The following is a 22,879-nucleotide window of genomic DNA, read 5'->3' on the forward strand; positions in this document are numbered from 1 at the left end:
AAGGATTTAATATCTATTATGAGAATCAGTGCATAAAGGTTTCAGTTGCTATACTGCTGCCACAAGTAATCGAATCACACTTGAATATATACAGGCAGATTCTTCCCGTTTTTCATTATTTCTGAATCTAACATTAAAATTGTATTATTATAAACTCAATTTATAGAAAATCCCTAAAGGAAGGAAATGCGTATATATGTGTGAGGGTATTGCAATAGTTTGCATGTTAAGTGAGACAGATGAGTGAGAGAGAGAGAGAGTGAGAGAGAGAGAGAGTGAGTGAGAGAGAGCTCGGTCACTCCCGCCAGTCTGGTTGCGACAAGTGAAGTGGTGAAAATTGCTCTAGATCCAAATATGAAATTTTGTCTCTTCTTCGTACCTATTATGATACAGTTCTGCCCTGAGTGAAAATAAACTGTTATATAGTAAGTTCATGGAGTTTTGTAAAATATTTGGTTGTATATATGCTTGCTAGAGCCAGTTTAGAGGATGATTCCCAGACGTGAGTGATTATTGAATACACTAATCAACAGGTTGTCGGTGATTTGCATGAATTGATTTATAGATTCAATGAACAGAATTAAATATTTGTCATGTATTCAAAAATTTGTCTAATAGCAATTGATTTGATGGTGAAAATTTTGCATAAGTTTTATCTTTAAGAAAAGGAAAATTAAGACAAAAACCTCATCCTGTCTTATTTTAATGGTTTAACTTAGTCAATGAGTGTAATTAAAAAGTTTATGTCAAGACAAAAATCCTCAGTGACTGTACACTAAGGTCAATAAGGTGTTACTCAGTATACAGATACAGATATAAATATGCTTATTTATCTTACAATTCTTTTATTTTTCACAAATTTGACCATGCAGTCAAATAATGTTTGCTTTGTATTAAACATTTATACATGTAGAAAATGAATGACAGTGTTGTCGAGTTACCGGCAAATCAAAATTTGAACTGAAAATATTAGTATACATAAAGATGCATGTTTTGTGCCAGTGATGAAGTACTTCACCAGCTTGAATAATGAGATTTATAAATGTAATATTGTTCTCATAACTACACATGAATCCTTTGTTTAGAAAAATTTGCAGTTGACAGATTTTGTACCTAGGTACATCATTATATTCTTTGACTTATTTGAGCAGAAATTTGACCTAAATTAATCTCAGTAGAGAAAAAATATTCCTTCTTAAGATTTGGAAAGATTAAACTTTCTTAAATGGGAAGATTAGACTTTCTTAATCTGTTTAGTAACCATCACTCATATCAACTTGACTTGAGCAAGTTGTATTTTAAATGAGAAAGTACTACATAGTCAAGAAAATTAATTCACATAAAATGTTAAACAATAAATTAAGAGCACAAGCACCCAGACTGTCCTGGGCTCATCTGACAACAAGTTATGCATGCAATGTTGATGGTTGCAGTGTGATGATTATTGGTTGCTTGTGCCCCTGAAAATTACAGTGAATGATTCTTATAGGTTTAACACTTAACATGAATATAACAATAGCAGTGCAAATTTTTGAACTGTTCATTGGTGAAAAATTTGATAATTATGTACTGTACTGTACATATTTACAAAACAATTTTGTTACACTAAATGAACATAACCTACTCTTACCAAGCTGTACAGATATACCATACATATGCTACTACAACCTGCTCTTACCAGGCTGTACATATAGTACTTGTACATGTATGCTGTATATATGCTACTTCAACATACTCATTTTTTTTCACAACTCTTCAAAGTGCTCACCCTATTTATGGGTGAGCACTTTGAAAAGTGGCTGTAATAGAAATTTGTAGAGGAAATATGTCATTTGTGCTGAATTTTAAATAAACATGACAAAAATTCCTCACTGAATTTCAGCTTAAACTCAACAGGTAAAATAGTACTCAGTAGAATTAACATTGTAAATTTGTGTTTATTAGTAGTTTAATTGAATTTTAATTGTTTAGGACCTTGTCAGGTAAGTAACAGATTTGTCATTAGCAATAGAATCATTATATATATGAATATTTTTTTTTTATATTTTATTTAAAACTTCATGTACAAATATATATAGGTACATATATCAATATGTAACATTGACACTGGTGATGAGCAATAAACATTCACTACACAATCTACTGAATAAGCACATACATAAAGACATTAAAATAAACTTAACACAACCTACAGACTGCTTCTACATACGTTGTTTCACAAGTACACATGGTTCATAGATATAGTGGAGCCTACTCATTGTTGCTTACACTCCCCCCACCAATGAATACATTCTGCATTCCCCTGCTACTTAAAATTAACAAATGACTTGAACAAGGACAACATCAATAACACAATATATAAACACATAACAATCCAGGCAACACCTAACACTATACTATATACAAGTTTTTAAAACATACCACAATTCAAGAAGGAATAAAGGTATAATAATAAAGGCCACAAAATGGCTATAAATAAAACTCCTAAATTACAACCTCAACACAATAATAATGCACCAAGCTTAATGACAATCACCCATATTACAACTCGCAACAAATTACACAAGACCTACAAATGCATTATTAAGAAACCTGTGCTGCAACACAGGTGACCCATCATCCCTCCCCCCACTCATACACACATTGAAAACTAACCCCATCACCAATCTGAATAATCATGTCATTAATTATCCTCAATTTATGAATATCATGACACGTGTCACGTGAGGAAAGAGAATTTACAACATGGATGGTACAGGACTACCAAAATCACAATACCTTAAATAAGACAAACACAATGTGAATATTACATTTCAAAACACACATATACAACTACCAATAAAGTTGGTATTACCGTTAATGACTTAAACTTATTACACATTAATTGCCCCCCCCCCTCACCCTGAAATAATATGACCAATATATGAATATTACCTAAAAATTATGGTACCTCTTATCAGTTAAGTATCAAATTGGTAAATAGTAACAGAATTATTGTAAATATACTTCTTACAAAATTATGATATGTTGTGATTCTAAGAGCACTTGAAGAATAAAAAAATAGACCTAGCTCGGATTATTAACCCAAGATATTGACCAAGGATATACCAAGAAAGCAAAGCAGTGTGGCTTATTTACATCAGGCTCCTTTGGTCCCCTGCCCCAGAATGCAAGATACAACAGTTGGCTAACACTAAGCACTAAGGTACAGTGGTACCTCGGGATGGATGCACACTTTTTTCGTTCCAGAAGGCTGTTCAAGTGCTGATACCGAACGAATTTGTTCCCATGAGAAATAATATAAATTAGATTAGTCTGTTTCAGACCCCCCAAAAATACGCTTACAAAAGCACTTACATAAATACACTTACATAATTGTTTGAATTTTGAGCTGTTCGTAACCCTAGGTACCACTGTATTTATTTACTGCTTGGTCAACTGGGGTAGCACATATAAGGATATTTGCTCACATGTCTCATCTCACCTAGGAGTAAATCCAGGTTTTCATTTATGAGCCTGAAGTGCTACCACTGAGGTGTAAGCATTTTTTTTTTTTTTTTTTTTTTTTTTGGATGACACCTGAGGACCAAACATCATACCTACCTTCGTTAAGGACTCGCTCATATTATCTTCCACCCCATTTTTTCTTGATTTCCATTTTCCACTAACCAGATTTAACTAAACTGCTATCTAGGTGCCAACCAGCTGTTTCAGTCAGTACTGCTACCTAACTTGCTCTTCACTGCTGAATGGCTCTGTGGCTGGATATCTGTTTTCTCATTCACTGAGCAGATATGAATCTGTTGTCAGAATATGCGAGTAGGAAGCTCTTCAAGACTAGAAAACTGATGCAGTAGCCACTAGTTAAATTTTTCTTTCACTGGCTCCATGATTGCCACACATACTCAGAAGTGTACTGCAGCCATGGGAAACATTTTGTACATAGATTTGGAAGACACAAATTTAGTGATTGTCTTGCAGTAAAGGGATCCTCTGTCATTCATCTTTGGCTCCAGCAATGATCTTTCCTGGGTTATTAGTCTGAACCACCTCCCTCTGATTGATATTTTGGTGTTTGGAAAGAGGACAGTGGCATTCTCTACACCATATGCCAAAGTTTGGAGCACTCTGGAGCAGGGGGTGTTCCATCTTCTCTTGGTCACTTACCTTCCTTAACTACTAAGTAAGTATCAAGCAGTGCTGAAGTGTCAATGGAAAAAGATCAGTCATTTTCGAACATACAGAAATTATGTTTTTCTACATATATGGAGAAATATGATAATTGAAATGATGTGTACCCTCTCCTCACACAGGGCTCAATTATTCAGAAGGGGATTCAGGCCCTTCCACCTCTCTTCAGTTATTGCAGGAGATTCACCAGTTGTTTTTCGGTTTAATGACAGAGTAGACATGTTTTAACTTCGGGAACCTTCTTCATCAGTTTTCAAATGTTAATTCTTTATCATTTTCCCTGATCATTGCATACCCTATACCTTAAGAATTGGGTAGTTTCACATTTTGACATATCTCTTCCTTCTTGTCCTCATGTTCACTTGGCAGTGGAGGTCCAAACATTCTTCAGTTTTTTTTTTTTTTTAAATTTAAAGCTCTCAGACTAGGGAAGTCCTGGATGCACCATTTTTGAATAGTCCAGTGGCTAGCATCTTGGCCAACAACATGACAGCACATCAAGATTGCTTAGAAATATGCACAAAGGATACCCTAGTAGCCAAGCAATTAAACATGGCCTTCAAACAGAAAGCATAGAAAAAGGCAGTCCTTTCTTTATTGTCCTCTGTTATCACAGTAATTGAAGTCATGCTCAACAAAATTATCGTTGACCTGGGATCTGCATCTCTACACTGCCTCAAGTCTGATACAGGCCAAGCATTACAGCTGGCTGAGGGTAAGGAGGAGAGTTTTTTTTTTTCCGTCCCATGGGGCCAGGTCTGCAGAGTCCTGCCAGCTCCTGTCACTCTGCTCCAGTATAGAGTTGTATAGGCCCTTCATACAGGGTTTCATATGGGGCTCCAGGCTTCAGAGATCCACTTCCAGATACAAGAGGTTATGAAATGTTTGTGGATGGGGGAAGCTGGCAGGTAATCATTCAGCTTGGGTGACCTTTAACAGTGCTCTTACCCTTTCAATTCCCAGGGGGAAATAAGGTTATTTTTCAAGGGAGATCCCCCTCCATGGTCATACATGCCTCCTCCACTCCTTCATCCCACATCATAGGTTCAGCAGCGTTAATTTCCTACCTAGCTTCACTAGTTTGGGATCTAATTTGAAAGGACTTTAAGGGAGAGTGACTGACACATTATGAATAAGACACGTGCAACACCATGTGCTTATTCATGGTGTATATCATTAATGAAATGATGTACACATAAATCTTCTCATATCTTTGCTAGGATTCAAACCAGAATCCTTAGCAAGAGTTCAGTTCTTCCTAATACAGCCCAGCGAGGCTACAGTCAACCTTAATGATCGGTTGTGTATCCTTATATGTATTATTTTGAATAACTACCAAAAAAATACTATGATCTCTCCACTTTAGCGACCAAGTTGGTCTCTTATAAGGACCAAATTAAATGCTGCCAATTGCATCCTTTCTAAATAGTAGCCTCCCTTTATAAATAAAGTGTGTGTGTGTGTGTGTGTGTGTGTGTGTGTGTGTGTGTGTGTGTGTGTGTGTGTGTGTGTGTGTGTGTGTGTGTGTGTGTGTGTGTGTTCTCACCTACTCACCTAATTGTGGTTGCAGGGATCGAGTCACAGCTCCTGGCCCCGCCTCTTCACTGGTCGCTACTACATCCTCTCACTCTCCCTGCTCCGTGGGCTTTATCATACCTCATCTTAAAACTGTGTATGGATCCTGCCTCCACTACATCACTTTCCAGACTATTCCACTTCCTGACAATTCTATGACTAAAGAAATACTTCCTAACATCCCTCTGACTCATCTGAGTCTTCAACTTCCAGTTGTGACTCCTTGTTGCTGTGTACCATCTCTGGAATAGCCTGGCTTTGTCCACCTTGTCAGTTCCTCGCAGTATTTTATGTCTTTATCATGTCCCCCCATCCCTTCTGTCCTCCAGTGTTGTCAGGTTGATTTCCCTTAACCATTCTTCATAGGACATTCCCATTAGCTCTGGGATTAGTCTTGTTGCAAAAATTTGCACTTTCTTAATTTCTTGACATGCTTGACCAGGTGTGAGTTCCAAAATGGTGCTGCATACTACAATATGGGCCTCACGTACACGGTGTACAGTCTTGAACGATTCCTTGCTGAGGTATTGGAATGCTATTCTTAGGTTTGACAGGCACCCATATGCTGCAGCAGTTATTTGGTTGATGTGTGCCTCAGGGGATGTGCTCAGTATTATACTCACCTCAGGATCATATTCCTTGAATGAGGTTTGCAGTCTTTGGCCCCCTAGCCTGTACTCTGTCTGCGGTCTTCTTTGCTCTTCCCCGACCTTCATGACTTTTCATTTGGTGGGGTTAAATTCCAGGAGCCAGTTGCTGGACCAGGCTTGCAGCCTGTCCAGATCCCTTTGTAGTCCTGTTTGATCCTCATCTGGTTTAATTCTCCTCGTTAACTTCACATCATCTGAAAACAGGGACACTTATAAGTCTATCTCTTCTGGCATGTTATTCACATATACCAGAAACAGCACTGGTCCCAGGATTGACCCCTGTGGAACCCCACTTGTCACAGACACCCACACTGACATCTCATCACGTACCATGAATAATTTGATGTTGCCTCCCTGTCAGGTATTTTCTGATCCATTGCAGTACCTTCCCTGTTATGTGGGCCTGATCCTCTAGCTTTTGCACTAATCTCTTGTGTGGAACTGTCAAAAGCCTTCTTGCAGTCCAAGAAAATGCAATCTACCCACCCCTCTCATGTCTTACTTCTGTTACCTTATCATAAAACTCCAGTAGGTTTGTGACACAGAATTTCCCGTCCCTAAAACCATGCTGGTTGTCGTGTATAAGCTTGCTCCTTTCTAGGTGCTCCAAAACTCTCCTTCTGATAATCTTCTCCATGACTTTGCAGACTATACATGTCAGTGACACTGCTCTGTAGTTTAATGCCTCATGTCTATCACTTTTCTTAAAAACTGGGACTACATTTGCCATCTTCCGCACCTCAAGTAATTGCCCAGTTTCAGTGAATGTGTTGAAGATTGTTGTTAGTGGCACACACAGTGTCTCTGCTCCCTCTTTAAGGACCCATGGAGAGATGTCAGGTCCCACTGCCTTCGAGGCATCTAGATCACTTAGCAGCGTCTTCAGTGCCTCCTCAGTTGTGTGTATTTCGTCCAGCAATTGTTGGCGTTTCCCTTACTGGTGTATCCCACTGTTCAGGTTTTCTGGAATCCTTCCTGTCTCCACTGTAAACACTTCTTTAAATCTCATGTTGAGCTCCTCACATACTTCTCGGTCCTTTCTTGGGAACTTCCCCCCCCCCTTCCTTCCTCAGCCTTGTCCTTGACTGTTCTCTTCCTCCTGATGTGGCTGTACCACAGCTTCAGGTCAGACTTGGCTTTCGATTCTATGTCATTTTCGAATTGCTGTTGGGCCTCCCTCTTTATCTGTGCATATTCATTTCTGGATCTTCGACTGATTTCTTTATTTTCCTGGGTCTTTTATCTTCTGTACTTTTTCCATTCTCAAGTGCACTTAGTTTTTTGCCTCGCTTCACCTTTGGGTGAACCAAGGGCTCATTCTGGTCTTCCCATTATTTCTGTTGCACATGGGAACAAACCTCTCCTCTGCCTTCTTGCATTCTGTGTGTGTGTGTGTGTGTGTGTGTGTGTGTGTGTGTGTGTGTGTGTGTGTGTGTGTGTGTGTGAGTGAGTGTGTACTCACCAAGTTCTGGTTGCAGGGGTCAAGTCGCAGCTCCTGGCCCCGCCTCTTCACTGGCCACTACTAGGTCACTCTTCCCACTCCATGAGCTTTATCATACCTCTTCTTAAAGCTATGTATGGATCCTGCCTATACTACATCAATTCCCAAACTATTCCACTTCCTGACAACTCTGTGACTGAAGAAATACTTCCTGATATCCCTGTGATTCATCTGAGTCTTCAACTTCCAACTGTGACCCCTTGTTGCTGTGTCCCATCTCTGGAACATCCTGTCTCTGTCCACCTTGTCAATTCCTCTCAGTATTTTATATGTTGTTATCATATCCCCCCTATCTCTCTTGTCTTCCAGTGTCGTCAGGTCGATTTCCCTTAACCTCTCCTCGTAGGACATGCTCCTTAGCTCCGGGACTAGTCTTGTTGCAAACCATTGCACTTTCTCTAGTTTCCTTTCATGCTTGGCTAGGTGTGGTTTCTAAACTGGTGCTGCATACTCCAATATGGGCCTAACATACACAGTGTACAGGGTCCTGAATGATTCCTTATTAAGATGTCGGAATGCTGTTCTTAGGTTTGCTAGGTGCCCGTATGCTGCAGCAGTTATTTGGTTGATGTGCGCCACAGGAGATGTGCTCAGTGTTATGCTCACCCCAACATCCTTTTCCTTGAGTGAGGTTTGTAGTCTCTGGCCCCCTAGACTGTACTCCATCTGTGGTCTTCTTTACCCTTCCTAATCTTCATAACTTTGCACTTGGCGGGGTTGAACTCTAGGAGCCAGTTTCCAGACCAGGCCTGCAGCCTATCCAGATCCCTTTATAGTTCTGCCTGGTCCTCTTCTGATTGAATTCTTCTCATCAACTTCAGATCATCTGCAAACAGGGACACTTCTGAGTCTATTCCTTCTCTCATGTCATTCACAAATACCAGAAACAGCACCGGTCCTAGGACTGACCCCTGTGGCACCCCGCTCATTACAGGTGCCTACTCTGACACCTCGCTGCATACCATGGCTTGCTGTTGTCTTCCTGACAGGTATTCTCTGATCCATTGTAGTGCCTTTCCTGTTATCTCTGCCTGGTCCTCCAGGTTTTGCACTAATCTCTTGTATAGAACTGTGTCAAACACCTTCTTATAGTCCAAGAAAATGCAATCTATGCACCCCTCTCTTGTCTTACTGCTGTTACCCTGTCATAGAACTCCAGTAGGTTTGTGACACAGGATTTCCCATCCCTGAAACCGTGCTGGCTGTCGTTGATAAGCTCATGTCTTTCTAGGTGCTCCACCACTCTTCTGATAATTTCCATGACCTTGCATACTATTCATGTCAGTGACACTGGTCTGTAGTTTAGTGCTTCGTGTCTGCCTCCTTTTTTAAAATTGGGACTACATTTGCTGTCTCCTATATCTTAGGTAGTTGCCCTGTTTCCATAGATGTGTTGAACATTGTTGTCAATGGTACACATAGCGCCTCTGCTCCCTCTCTCAGGACCTATGGAGAGATGGTATTTGGCCCCATCGCCTTTGAGGTATCTAGTTCGCTTGGCAGTCTCTTCACTCTTCCTCGGTTGTATGTATTGTGTCCAACACATGGTGGTGTACCCCACCTCTCCGTCTCTCTGTAGTCCCTTCTGTCTCCTCTGTGAACACTTCTTTGAATCACATGTTGAGCTCCTCACATACTTCGTGGTCGTTTCTTGTGACCTCCCCTCCTTCCTTCTTCAGCCTGATTACGTGGTCCTTGACTGTTGTTTTCCTCCTGATGTGGCTGTGCAACAGCTTTGGGTCAGATTTGGCTTTTGCTGCTATGTCATTCTCGTATTGTTTTTTGGGCCTCCCTTCTTACCTGCGCATATAAATTCCTGGCTCTGCGATTGCCCTCCTTATTCTCCTGGGTCCTTTACCTTCTGTACTTCTTTTTTTCTCTAGCACACTTGGTTTTGGCCTCCTTGCACCTTTGGATAAACCAAGGGCTCATCTTGGTTTTTTCGTTATTTCTGTTACCCTTGGGTACAAACCTTTCCTCAGCTTCCTTGCATATTGTTGTCACATATTCCATCATCTCATTTACTGACTTCCCTGCCAGTTCTCTGTCCCACTGAACCCCATGCAAGAAATTCTTCATGCCTGTGTAGTCTCTTGTGAGAATTGTTTGATCACTACTACTACTCTGCACCTCTCCTTCCGACAGTATTTAAGTCTCAACACTGTCGCTTGATCTTCAGATAGTTCCAGACTTTGGAACAGAGCTTCTCCAGGCTGAGGTACTGACAACCTCAAATCTACGACTTCACGGGTGATGGACTGAATACATCGTCTTCACATCTCTACTGCTCCTGCCTACTTTCTGTACCCGACTGAAGAACCCTACTGTGTAGGCGAAACGTTTCGGAATAAAGTTGCCTATGTGTCTTACCTACGAACCTGTCGGTATTGTATACCATTTTGAGGTTTTTACCCTTGTGTAAGACTGGTGGTTCTTGCTCTTGTGTAAGACTGGTGGTTCTTGCTCTTGTATAAGACTGGTGGCTCTTGTCCTTGTGTAAGATTGGTGGTTCTTACCCTTGTGTAAGACTGGTGGTTCTTGCTCCTGTGTAAGTCTGGTGGTTCTTGTTTTTGTGTAAGACTGGTGGTTCTTGTCCTTGTGTAAGATTGGCAGTTCTTCCTTTGTGTAAGAGTGGTGATTCTTATGCTTGTGTAAGACTGGTGGTTCTTGCTCTTGTGTAAGACTGGTGGTTCTTGCTCTTGTGTAAGACTGGTGGTTCTTTCCCTTGAGTAAGACTGCTGGTTCTTGCTCTTGTGTAAGACTGGTGGTTCTTGCTCTTGTGTAAGACTGGTGGTTATTGTCCTAGTGTAAGACTGGTGGTTATGTCCATGTGTAAGACTGGTGGTTCTTGTCCTTGTGTAAGATTGGTGATTCTTGCTCTTGTGTAAGACTGGTGGTTCTTGCTCTTGTGTTAGATTGGTGGTTCTTGACCTTGTGTAAGACTGGTGGTTCTTGCTCTTGTGTAAGACTGGTGGTTCTTGCTCTTGTGTAAGATTGGTGGTTCTTGTCCTTGTGTAAGACTGGTGGTTCTTGTCCTTGTGTAAGACTGGTGGTTCTTGTCCTTGTGTAAGACCGGTGGTCCTTGTCCTTGTGTAAGATTGGTGGTTCTTGTTCTTGTGTAAGACTGGTGGTTCTTGCCCTTGTCTAAGACTGGTGGTTCTTGCCCTTGTGTAAGACTGGTGGTTATTGTCCTTGTGTAAGACTGGTGGGTCTTGTCCTTGTGTAAGAGTGGTGATTCTTGTCCATGTGTAAGACTGGTGGTTCTTGCCCTTGTGTAAGACTGGTGGTTCTTGTCCTTGTGTAAGACTGGTGGTTCTTGTCCTTGTGTAAGACTGGTGGTTCTTGTCCTTGTGTAAGATTGGTGATTCTTGCTCTTGTGTAAGACTGGTGGTTCTTACTCTTGTGTAAGATTGGTGGTTCTTGTCCTTGTGTAAGACTGGTGGTTCTTGCTCTTGTGTAAGACTGGTGGTTCTTGCTCTTGTGTAAGATTGGTGGTCATTGTCCTTATGTAAGATTGGTGGTTCTTGCCCTTGTGTAAGACTGATAGTCCTTGTCCTTGTATAAGAATGGTGGTTCTTGTCCTTGTGTAAGACTGGTGGTTCTTACCCTTGTGTAAGACTGGTGGTTCTTGTCGTTGTGTAAGACCGGTGGTCCTTGTCCTTGTGTAAGATTGGTGGTTCTTGTTCTTGTGTAAGACTGGTGGTTCTTGCCCTTGTCTAAGACTTGTGGTTCTTGCTCTTGTGTAAGATTGGTGGTTCTTGTCCTTGTCTAAGACTGGTGGTTCTTGCCCTTTTGTAAGACTGGTGGTTCTTGTCCTTGTGTAAGACTGGTGGTTCTTATCCTTGTGTAAGACTGGTGGTTCTTGCTTATGTGTAAGTCTGGTGGTTCTTGTTTTTGTGTAAAATTGGTGGTTCTTGTCCTTGTGTAAGATTCGTAGTTCTTTCCTTGTGTAAGAGTGGTGATTCTTACCCTTGTGTAAGACTGGTGGTTCTTGCTCTTGTGTAAGACTGGTGGTTCTTGCTCTTGTGTAAGACTTGTGGTTCTTGTCCTTGTGCAAGATTGGTGGTTCCTGTCCTTGTGTAAGACTGGTGGTTCTTGTCCTTGTGTAAGATTGGTGATTCTTACCCTTGTGTAAGACTGGTGGTTCTTGCTCCTGTGTAAGTCTGGTGGTTCAGGACTGGTGGTTCTTGCTCTTGTGTAAGACTGGTGGCTCTTGTCTTTGTGTAAGATTGGTGAGTCTTACCCTTGTGTAAGACTGGTGGTTCATACTCCTGTGTAAGTCTGGTGGTTCTTGTTTTTGTGTAACACTGGTGGTTCTTGTCCTTTTGTAAGATTGGTAGTTCTTCCCTTGTGTAAGAGTGGTGATTCTTACCCTTGTGTAAGACTGGTGGTTCTTGCTCTTGTGTAAGACTGGTGGTTCTTGCCCTTGAGTAAGACTCGTGGTTCTTGCTCTTGTGTAAGACCGGTGGTTCTTGCTCTTGTGTAAGACTGGTGGTTCTTGTCTTTGAGTAAGATTGGTGGTTCTTGTCCTTGTGTAAGACTGGTGGTTCTTGTCCTTGTGTAAGATTGGTAGTTCTTTCCTTGTGTAAGACTGGTGGTTCTTGCTCTTGTGTAAGACTGGTGGTTCTTGCTCTTGTTTACGACTGGTTGTTCTTGTCCTTGTGTAAGATTGGTGGTTCTTGCTCTTGTGTAAGACTGGTTATTATTGTCCTTGTGTAAGATTGGTGGTTTTTGTCCTTGGGTAAGACTGGTGGTTCTTGCCCTTGTCTAAGACTGGTGGTTCTTGCCCTTGTCTAAGACTGGTGGTTCTTGCCCTTGTCCTAGACTTGTGGTTCTTGCTCTTGTGTAAGATTGGTAGTTCTTGTCCTTGTCTAAGACTGGTGGTTCTTGCCCTTGTGTGAGACTGGTGGTTCGTGTCCTTGTGCAAGACTGGTGGTTCTTGTCCTTGTGTAAGATTGGTGATTCTTACCCTTGTGTAAGACTGGTGGTTCTTGCTCTTGTGTAAGACTGGTGGTTCTTGCTCTTGTGTAAGATTGGTGGTTCTTGCCCTTGTGTAAGACTGGTGGCCCTTGTCCTTGCGTAAGATTGGTGGTTATTGTCCTTGTGTAAAATTGGTGGTTCTTGTTCTTGTGTAAGACTGGTGGTTCTTGCCCTGGTCTAAGACTGGTGGTTCTTGCTCTTGTGTAAGACTGGTGGTTATTTCCCTTGTGTAAGATTGGTGGTTTTTGTCCTTGTGTAATCTTGGTGGTTCTTGCTCTTGTGTAAGACTGGTGGTTCTTGCTCTTGTGTAAGACTGGTGGTTCTTGCTCTTGTGGAATACTGCTGGTTCTTGCTCTTGTGGAAGACTGCTGGTTCTTGCTCTTGTATAAGACTGGTGGATTTTGCCTTTGTGTAAGATTGGTGGGTCTTACCCTTGTGTAAGACTGGTGGTTCTTGTCCTTGTGTAATACTGGTGGTTCTTGCAAATTCCTTGGCCTATACCTCGACAACAACCTAAATTTCAGCACCCATATCCAACACATAACAAAAAAAGTATCCAAAACGGTGGGGATCCTCTCCAAGATACGATACTACGTACCGCAAACTGCCCTTCTCACACTATACCATTCACCTATATATCCATACCTCACCTATGCTATATGTGCTTGGGGTTCAACTGCAGCAACACACCTAAAGCCAATAATAACCCAACAAAAAGCCGCAGTAAGAATAATCACTAAATCCCATCCCTGGCAACACCCCCGCCCCCCACTCTTCATAGATCTAAACTTACTCCCTGTTCGGAACATCCACACTTACTACTGTGCAATCTGTATCTACAGGGCCTTAAATTCCAATATTAACCTTGACCTAAAACGCTTTTTTGATAGTTGTGACAGGATCCACAGGCATAACACCAGACACAAACATCTCTATGACATTCCCCGTGTTCGACTAAACCTTTACAAAAATTCAATGTATTTCAAAGGACCTAAATTCAGAACTACAGTTAGAAAACATCTTATCTCCCTGATCCACCCCGACAACTAACTACATGATAACCACCTGGTGGTTCACAATTACACTCACTCACCCACTGACTATAAACCCAGAAATACTGGTATAAACCTTGGTAATAAATACCGACAAGTTGGTTTAGAAAGACACGTAAGCAAACACTATAACATATTTATTAGAAAACGTTTCGGTCCTGGGACCTTGATCACTTCTAACATACAGAGGTAGAAAGACTATATATATATAGGCGGAGAGTGAGATGTGAGAACGAGTTGTGCCTCGTTCCAGTTCATCAAATGCCCCGTGGATGAACTGGAACGAGGCACAACTCGTTCTCACCGAACCAGACCTCAGACGCCGACGGTGCCTAGAAGCCTCACTAATCGCCGTCACCGACACTATAGAACGCAACACTGGAAACTACAAAATTTCAAAAACATTGGCATACATGATACTTAAGCAGCACCAGCCCAACAACACAGGAGTCACGTGATTTCATCGTCTACCCGTCCTCATCATAGGTAGAGGTTGTTTTGATAAGGACCTGCCTCGCATGGGCCAGTAGGCCTTCTACAGTGTTCCTCCATTCTTATGTTCTTATGACATTCCTCAGGTCACGTGCGTCACATCTCATTCTCCGCCTATATATATATATATATATATATATATATATATATATATATATATATATATATATATATATATATATATATATATATATATATATATATATATAATGTTTTTCTACCTCTGTATGTTAGAAGTGATCAAGGTCCCAGGGCCGAAACGTTTTCTAATAAATATGTTATAGTGTTTGCTTACGTGTCTTTCTAAACCAGAAATACTAATCTTAATCTTAAAATAATAAATCCTAACTAGTCATAAGCTGTATAGCCCTTGTGGCTTAGCGCTTCTTTTTTATTATAATAATAATAATAATAATAATAATAATAATAACTAGCCATTAAAACCATACCCCCGGCCGGGATTGAACCCGCGGTCATAGAGTCTCAAAACTCCAGCCCACGGGTTCAATCCCGGCCGGGGGTATGGTTTGTTTGCAATCGTGTCATTATGATTTCTTGAGTCAACTAGTCATTAGTTTGCCTATGATACTCCAATATAGACACCTTGTATTGTCCCAAAACAAAAGCAGTCACATTGCTAAACTCACAAATTATGATGTAGTCACTTAGCCTTAATACCATAATCTGTAAGGGTTTAATGTTAAGAATTAATCTAAGTCTGCTCGAAATGCCTAGCCATGCTAGGTGTCCTAGTGGCCCCCTCTGTAATTAGTATTTTATAACATGTAAACCACACAATACTCAAAACCTGTAAACCCCACATTGTAACCCTTATAGAGAATAAACTTGAATTGAATTGAATGGTGTAAGACTGGTGGTTCTTGCTCTTGTGTAAGACTGGTGGTTCTTGCACTTGTGTAAGACTGGTGGTTCTTGTCCTTGTGTAAGACTGGTGGTTCTTCCCCTTGTGTAACGCTGGTGGTTCTTGCTCTTGTGTAAGACTGCTGGTTCTTGTCTTTGCGTAAGATTGGTTCTTGTCCTTGTGTAAGACTGGTGGTTCTTGCCCTTGTGTAAGACTGGTGGTTCTTGCTCTTGTGTAAGACTGCTTGTTCTTGCTCTTGGGTAAGACTGGTGGTTCTTGCCCTTGTGTAAGACTGGCGGTTCTTGCCCTTGTGTAAGACTGGTGGTTCTTGTCCTTGTGTAAGATTGATGGTTCTTGTCCTTGTGTAAGACTGGTAGTTCTTGCCCTTGTGTAAGACTGGTTGTTCTTGCCCTTGTGTAAGACTGGTGGTTCTTGCTCTTGTGTAAGACTGGTGGTTCTATCTCTTGTGTAAGACTGGTGGTTATTGTCCTTGTGTAAGACTGGTGGTTATGTCCATGTGTAAGACTGGTGGGTCTTGCCCTTGTGTAAGACTGGTGGTTCTTGTCCTTGTGTAAGATTGGTGATTCTTGCTCTTGTGTAAGACTGGTGGTTCTTGCTCTTGTGTTAGATTGGTGGTTCTTGACCTTGTGTAAGACTGGTGGTTCTTGCTCTTGTGTAAGACTGGTGGTTCTTGCTCTTGTGTAAGATTGGTGGTTCTTGTCCTTGTGTAAGACTGGTGGTTCTTGTCCTTGTGTAAGACTGGTGGTTCTTGTCCTTGTGTAAGACCGGTGGTCCTTGTCCTTGTGTAAGATTGGTGGTTCTTGTTCTTGTGTAAGACTGGTGGTTCTTGCCCTTGTCTAAGACTGGTGGTTCTTGCCCTTGTGTAAGACTGGTGGTTATTGTCCTTGTGTAAGACTGGTGGGTCTTGTCCTTGTGTAAGAGTGGTGATTCTTGTCCATGTGTAAGACTGGTGGTTCTTGCCCTTGTGTAAGACTGGTGGTTCTTGTCCTTGTGTAAGACTGGTGGTTCTTGTCCTTGTGTAAGATTGGTGATTCTTGCTCTTGTGTAAGACTGGTGGTTCTTACTCTTGTGTAAGATTGGTGGTTCTTGTCCTTGTGTAAGACTGGTGGTTCTTGCTCTTGTGTAAGACTGGTGGTTCTTGCTCTTGTGTAAGATTGGTGGTCATTGTCCTTATGTAAGATTGGTGGTTCTTGCCCTTGTGTAAGACTGATAGTCCTTGTCCTTGTATAAGAATGGTGGTTCTTGTCCTTGTGTAAGACTGGTGGTTCTTACCCTTGTGTAAGACTGGTGGTTCTTGTCGTTGTGTAAGACCGGTGGTCCTTGTCCTTGTGTAAGATTGGTGGTTCTTGTTCTTGTGTAAGACTGGTGGTTCTTGCCCTTGTCTAAGACTTGCGGTTCTTGCTCTTGTGTAAGATTGGTGGTTCTTGTCCTTGTCTAAGACTGGTGGTTCTTGCCCTTTTGTAAGACTGGTGGTTCTTGTCCTTGTGTAAGACTGGTGGTTCTTATCCTTGTGTAAGACTGGTGGTTCTTGCTTATGTGTAAGTCTGGTGGTTCTTGTTTTTGTGTAAAATTGGTGGTTCTTGTCCTTGTGTAAGATTCGTAGTTCTTTCCTTGTGTAAGAGTGGTGATTCTTACCCTTGTGTAAGACTGGTGGTTCTTGCTCTTGTGTAAGACTGGTGGTTCTTGCTCTTGTGTAAGACTTGTGGTTCTTGTCCTTGTGCAAGATTGGTGGTTCCTGTCCTTGTGTAAGACTGGTGGTTCTTGTCCTTGTGTAAGATTGGTGATTCTTACCCTTGTGTAAGACTGGTGGTTCTTGCTCCTGTGTAAGTCTGGTGGTTCAAGACTGGTGGTTCTTGCTCTTGTGTAAGACTGGTGGCTCTTGTCTTTGTGTAAGATTGGTGAGTCTTACCCTTGTGTAAGACTGGTGGTTCATACTCCTGTGTAAGTCTGGTGGTTCTTGTTTTTGTGTAACACTGGTGGTTCTTGTCCTTTTGTAAGATTGGTAGTTCTTCCCTTGTGTAAGAGTGGTGATTCTTACCCTTGTGTAAGACTGGTGGTTCTTGCTCTTGTGTAAGACTGGTGGTTCTTGCCCTTGAGTAAGACTCGTGGTTCTTGCTCTTGTGTAAGACCGGTGGTTCTTGCTCTTGTGTAAAACTGGTGGTTCTTGTCTTTGAGTAAGATTGGTGGTTCTTGTCCTTGTGTAAGACTGGTGGTTCTTGTCCTTGTGTAAGATTGGTAGTTCTTTCCTTGTGTAAGACTGGTGGTTCTTCCTCTTGTGTAAGACTGGTGGTTCTTGCTCTTGTTTACGACTGGTTGTTCTTGTCCTTGTGTAAGATTGGTGGTTCTTGCTCTTGTGTAAGACTGGTTATTATTGTCCTTGTGTAAGATTGGTGGTTTTTGTCCTTGGGTAAGACTGGTGGTTCTTGCCCTTGTCTAAGACTGGTGGTTCTTGCCCTTGTCCTAGACTTGTGGTTCTTGCTCTTGTGTAAGATTGGTAGTTCTTGTCCTTGTCTAAGACTGGTGGTTCTTGCCCTTGTGTGAGACTGGTGGTTCGTGTCCTTGTGCAAGACTGGTGGTTCTTGTCCTTGTGTAAGATTGGTGATTCTTACTCTTGTGTAAGACTGGTGGTTCTTGCTCTTGTGTAAGACTGGTGGTTCTTGCTCTTGTGTAAGATTGGTGGTTCTTGCCCTTGTGTAAGACTGGTGGCCCTTGTCCTTGCGTAAGATTGGTGGTTATTGTCCTTGTGTAAAATTGGTGGTTCTTGCCATTGTGCAAGATTGGTGGTCCTTGTCCTTGTGTAAGATTGGTGGTTCTTGTTCTTGTGTAAGACTGGTGGTTCTTGCCCTGGTCTAAGACTGGTGGTTCTTGCTCTTGTGTAAGACTGGTGGTTATTTCCCTTGTGTAAGATTGGTGGTTTTTGTCCTTGTGTAAGATTGGTGGTTCTTGCTCTTGTGTAAGACTGGTGGTTCTTGCTCTTGTGTAAGACTGGTGGTTCTTGCTCTTGTGGAATACTGCTGGTTCTTGCTCTTGTGGAAGACTGCTGGTTCTTGCTCTTGTATAAGACTGGTGGATTTTGCCTTTGTGTAAGATTGGTGGGTCTTACCCTTGTGTAAGACTGGTGGTTCTTGTCCTTGTGTAATACTGGTGGTTCTTGCAAATTCCTTGGCCTATACCTCGACAACAACCTAAATTTCAGCACCCATATCCAACACATAACAAAAAAAGTATCCAAAACGGTGGGGATCCTCTCCAATATACGATACTACGTACCGCAAACTGCCCTTCTCACACTATACCATTCACCTATATATCCATACCTCACCTATGCTATATGTGCTTGGGGTTCAACTGCAGCAACACACCTAAAGCCAATAATAACCCAACAAAAAGCCGCAGTAAGAATAATCACTAAATCCCATCCCTGGCAACACCCCCGCCCCCCACTCTTCATAGATCTAAACTTACTCCCTGTTCGGAACATCCACACTTACTACTGTGCAATCTGTATCTACAGGGCCTTAAATTCCAATATTAACCTTGACCTAAAACGCTTTTTTGATAGTTGTGACAGGATCCACAGGCATAACACCAGACACAAACATCTCTATGACATTCCCCGTGTTCGACTAAACCTTTACAAAAATTCAATGTATTTCAAAGGACCTAAATTCAGAACTACAGTTAGAAAACATCTTATCTCCCTGATCCACCCCGACAACTAACTACATGATAACCACCTGGTGGTTCACAATTACACTCACTCACCCACTGACTATAAACCCAGAAATACTGGTATAAACCTTGGTAATAAATACCGACAAGTTGGTTTAGAAAGACACGTAAGCAAACACTATAACATATTTATTAGAAAACGTTTCGGTCCTGGGACCTTGATCACTTCTAACATACAGAGGTAGAAAGACTATATATATATATATAGGCGGAGAGTGAGATGTGAGAACGAGTTGTGCCTCGTTCCAGTTCATCAAATGCCCCGTGGAGTCTCTGTGGACTGGAACGAGGCACAACTCGTTCTCACCGAACCAGACCTCAGACGCCGACGGTGCCTAGAAGCCTCACTAATCGCCGTCACCGACACTATAGAACGCAACACTGGAAACTACAAAATTTCAAAAACATTGGCATACATGATACTTAAGCAGCACCAGCCCAACAACACAGGAGTCACGTGATTTCATCGTCTACCCGTCCTCATCATAGGTAGAGGTTGTTTTGATAAGGACCTGCCTCGCATGGGCCAGTAGGCCTTCTACAGTGTTCCTCCATTCTTATGTTCTTATGACATTCCTCAGGTCACGTGCGTCACATCTCATTCTCCGCCTATATATATATATATATATATATATATATATATATATATATATATATATATATATATATATATATATATATATATATATATATATATATATATATATAATGTTTTTCTACCTCTGTATGTTAGAAGTGATCAAGGTCCCAGGGCCGAAACGTTTTCTAATAAATATGTTATAGTGTTTGCTTACGTGTCTTTCTAAACCAGAAATACTAATCTTAATCTTAAAATAATAAATCCTAACTAGTCATAAGCTGTATAGCCCTTGTGGCTTAGCGCTTCTTTTTTATTATAATAATAATAATAATAACTAGCCATTAAAACCATACCCCCGGCAGGGATTGAACCCGCGGTCATAGAGTCTCAAAACTCCAGCCCACGGGTTCAATCCCGGCCGGGGGTATGGTTTGTTTGCAATCGTGTCATTATGATTTCTTGAGTCAACTAGTCATTAGTTTGCCTATGATACTCCAATATAGACACCTTGTATTGTCCCAAAACAAAAGCAGTCACATTGCTAAACTCACAAATTATGATGTAGTCACTTAGCCTTAATACCATAATCTGTAAGGGTTTAATGTTAAGAATTAATCTAAGTCTGCTCGAAATGCCTAGCCATGCTAGGTGTCCTAGTGGCCCCCTCTGTAATTAGTATTTTATAACATGTAAACCACACAATACTCAAAACCTGTAAACCCCACATTGTAACCCTTATAGAGAATAAACTTGAATTGAATTGAATGGTGTAAGACTGGTGGTTCTTGCTCTTGTGTAAGACTGGTGGTTCTTGCACTTGTGTAAGACTGGTGGTTCTTGTCCTTGTGTAAGACTGGTGGTTCTTCCAATTGTGTAACGCTGGTGGTTCTTGCTCTTGTGTAAGACTGCTGGTTCTTGTCTTTGCGTAAGATTGGTTCTTGTCCTTGTGTAAGACTGGTGGTTCTTGCCCTTGTGTAAGACTGGTGGTTCTTGCTCTTGTGTAAGACTGCTTGTTCTTGCTCTTGGGTAAGACTGGTGGTTCTTGCCCTTGTGTAAGACTGGCGGTTCTTGCCCTTGTGTAAGACTGGTGGTTCTTGTCCTTGTGTAAGATTGATGGTTCTTGTCCTTGTGTAAGACTGGTAGTTCTTGCCCTTGTGTAAGACTGGTTGTTCTTGCCCTTGTGTAAGACTGGTGGTTCTTGCTCTTGTGTAAGACTGGTGGTTCTATCTCTTGTGTAAGACTGGTGGTTCTTGCCCTTGTGTAAGACTGGTGGTTCTTGCCCTTGTGTAAGACTGGTGGTTCTTGCCCTTGTGTAAAACTGGTGGTTCTTTCTCTTCTGTAAGACTGGTGGTTCTTGCCCTTGTGTAAGACTGGTGGTTCTTGCCCTTGTGTAAGACTGGTGGTTCTTGCTCTTGTGTAAGACTGGTGGTTCTTGCCCTTGTGTAAGACTGGTTGTTCTTGTCCTTGTGTACAACTGGTGGATCTTGCCCTTGTGCAAGACTGGTGGATCTTGTTTTTGTGTAAGACTGGTGGTTCTTGCTCTTGTGTAAGACTGGTGGTTCATGCCCTTGTGTAAGACTGGTGATTCTTTCTCTTGTGTAAGACTGGTGGTTCTTGCCCTTGTGTAAAACTGGTGGTTCTTGCTCTTGTGTAAGACTGGTGGTTCTTGCCCTTGTGTAAGACTGGTGGTTCTTTCTCTTGTGTAAGACTGGTGGTTCTTGCCCTTGTGTAGGACTGGTGGTTCTTGCCCTTGTGTAAGACTGGTGGTTCTTGCTCTTGTGTAAGACTGGTGGTTCTTGCCCTTGTGTAAGACTGGTGGTTCTTTCTCTTGTGTAAGACTTGTGGTTCTTGCCGTTGTGTAAAACTGGTGGTTCTTGCCCTTGTGTAAGACTGGTGGTTCTTTCTCTTGTGTAAGACTGGTGGTTCTTGCCCTTGTGTAAGACTGGTGGTTCTTGTCCTTGTGTAAGACTGGTGGTTCATGCCCTTGTGTAAGACTGGTGGTTCTTTCTCTTGTGTAAGACTGGTGGTTCTTGCCCTTGTGTAAGACTGGTGGTTCTTTCTCTTGTGTAAGACTGGTGGTTCTTGCCCTTGTGTAAGACTGGTGGTTCATGCCTTTGTGTAAGACTGGTGGTTCTTGCCCTTGTGTAAGACTGGTGGTTCTTTCTCTTGTGTAAGACTGGTGGTTCTTGTCCTTATGTAAGACTGGTGGTTCTTGCCCTTGTGTAAGACTGGTGGTTCTTGCCCTTGTGTAAGACTGGTGGTTCTTGCCCTTGTGTAAGACTGGTGGTTCTTGCCCTTGTGTAAGACTGGTGGTTCTTGCCCTTGTGTAAGACTGGTGGTTTTTGCCCTTGTGTAAGACTGGTGGTTCTTGCCCTTGTGTAAGACTGGTGGTTCTTGCCCTTGTGTAAGACTGGTGGTTCTTGCCCTTGTGTAAGACTGGTGGTTCTTGCCCTTGTGTAAGACTGGTGGTTCTTGCTCTTGTGTAAGACTGGTGGTTCTTGCTCTTGTGTAAGACTGGTGGTTCTTGCTCTTGTGGAATACTGTGTGTGATGAATGGTTTGAAAAACCGACAAGTTGAAGATTGAGACACTTATGCAGCATATGGGAATCTTTATTCAGGAAACGTTTCGCCACACAGTGGCTTCATCAGTCCAATACAAAGAGGAAGGCGTAAGGAGAGGAGGAGTATGAGGTAATCAGTCCCTCAGCCTGGAGTCGATGTGTTCAGTCCATCAATCTTGTAGAATGTACAGCATAGGGCCGTAGACGTGGCTTATATACTGTAGTGAGGTGACTTGAAGCAGACGGAGGCGGGATCGTAGTGGTATCATCCACTAGTCGAAGTAGGTCTTTGTCCAAAGGTTGAACAAGCGTTGAAGAATTCTTTGTAAGAAGATCCCATGATGCTGCAGTGTCTGACAGTTGTGATGAATGGTTTGAAAAACCGACAAGTTGAAGATTGAGACACTTATGCAGCATATGGGAATCTTTATTCAGGAAACGTTTCGCCACACAGTGGCTTCATCAGTCCAATACAAAGAGGAAGGCGTAAGGAGAGGAGGAGTATGAGGTAATCAGTCCCTCAGCCTGGAGTCGATGTGTTCAGTCCATCAATCTTGTAGAATGTACAGCATAGGGCCGTAGACGTGGCTTATATACTGTAGTGAGGTGACTTGAAGCAGACGGAGGCGGGATCGTAGTGGTATCATCCACTAGTCGAAGTAGGTCTTTGTCCAAAGGTTG

At 42.0% G+C, this 22,879-nt stretch overlaps 1 protein-coding gene across 1 annotated transcript in view; it reads left to right on the plus strand.

Annotated features, from left to right (window-relative positions):
- The first annotated feature begins 291 nt into the window (after positions 1-291).
- Positions 292-22,879, plus strand: part of LOC128686682 (tyrosine-protein kinase Btk) — a 559,014-nt gene continuing 536,426 nt past the window's right edge. Inside the window, exon 1 of the mRNA XM_053773712.2 lies at positions 292-425. The gene's annotated coding sequence lies outside the window, so the exon portion shown is untranslated. The remainder of the gene's footprint in view (positions 426-22,879) is intronic.

Source organism: Cherax quadricarinatus, chromosome 12, assembly GCF_038502225.1.
Source record: "Cherax quadricarinatus isolate ZL_2023a chromosome 12, ASM3850222v1, whole genome shotgun sequence".
NCBI classification, from domain to species: domain Eukaryota; kingdom Metazoa; phylum Arthropoda; class Malacostraca; order Decapoda; family Parastacidae; genus Cherax; species Cherax quadricarinatus.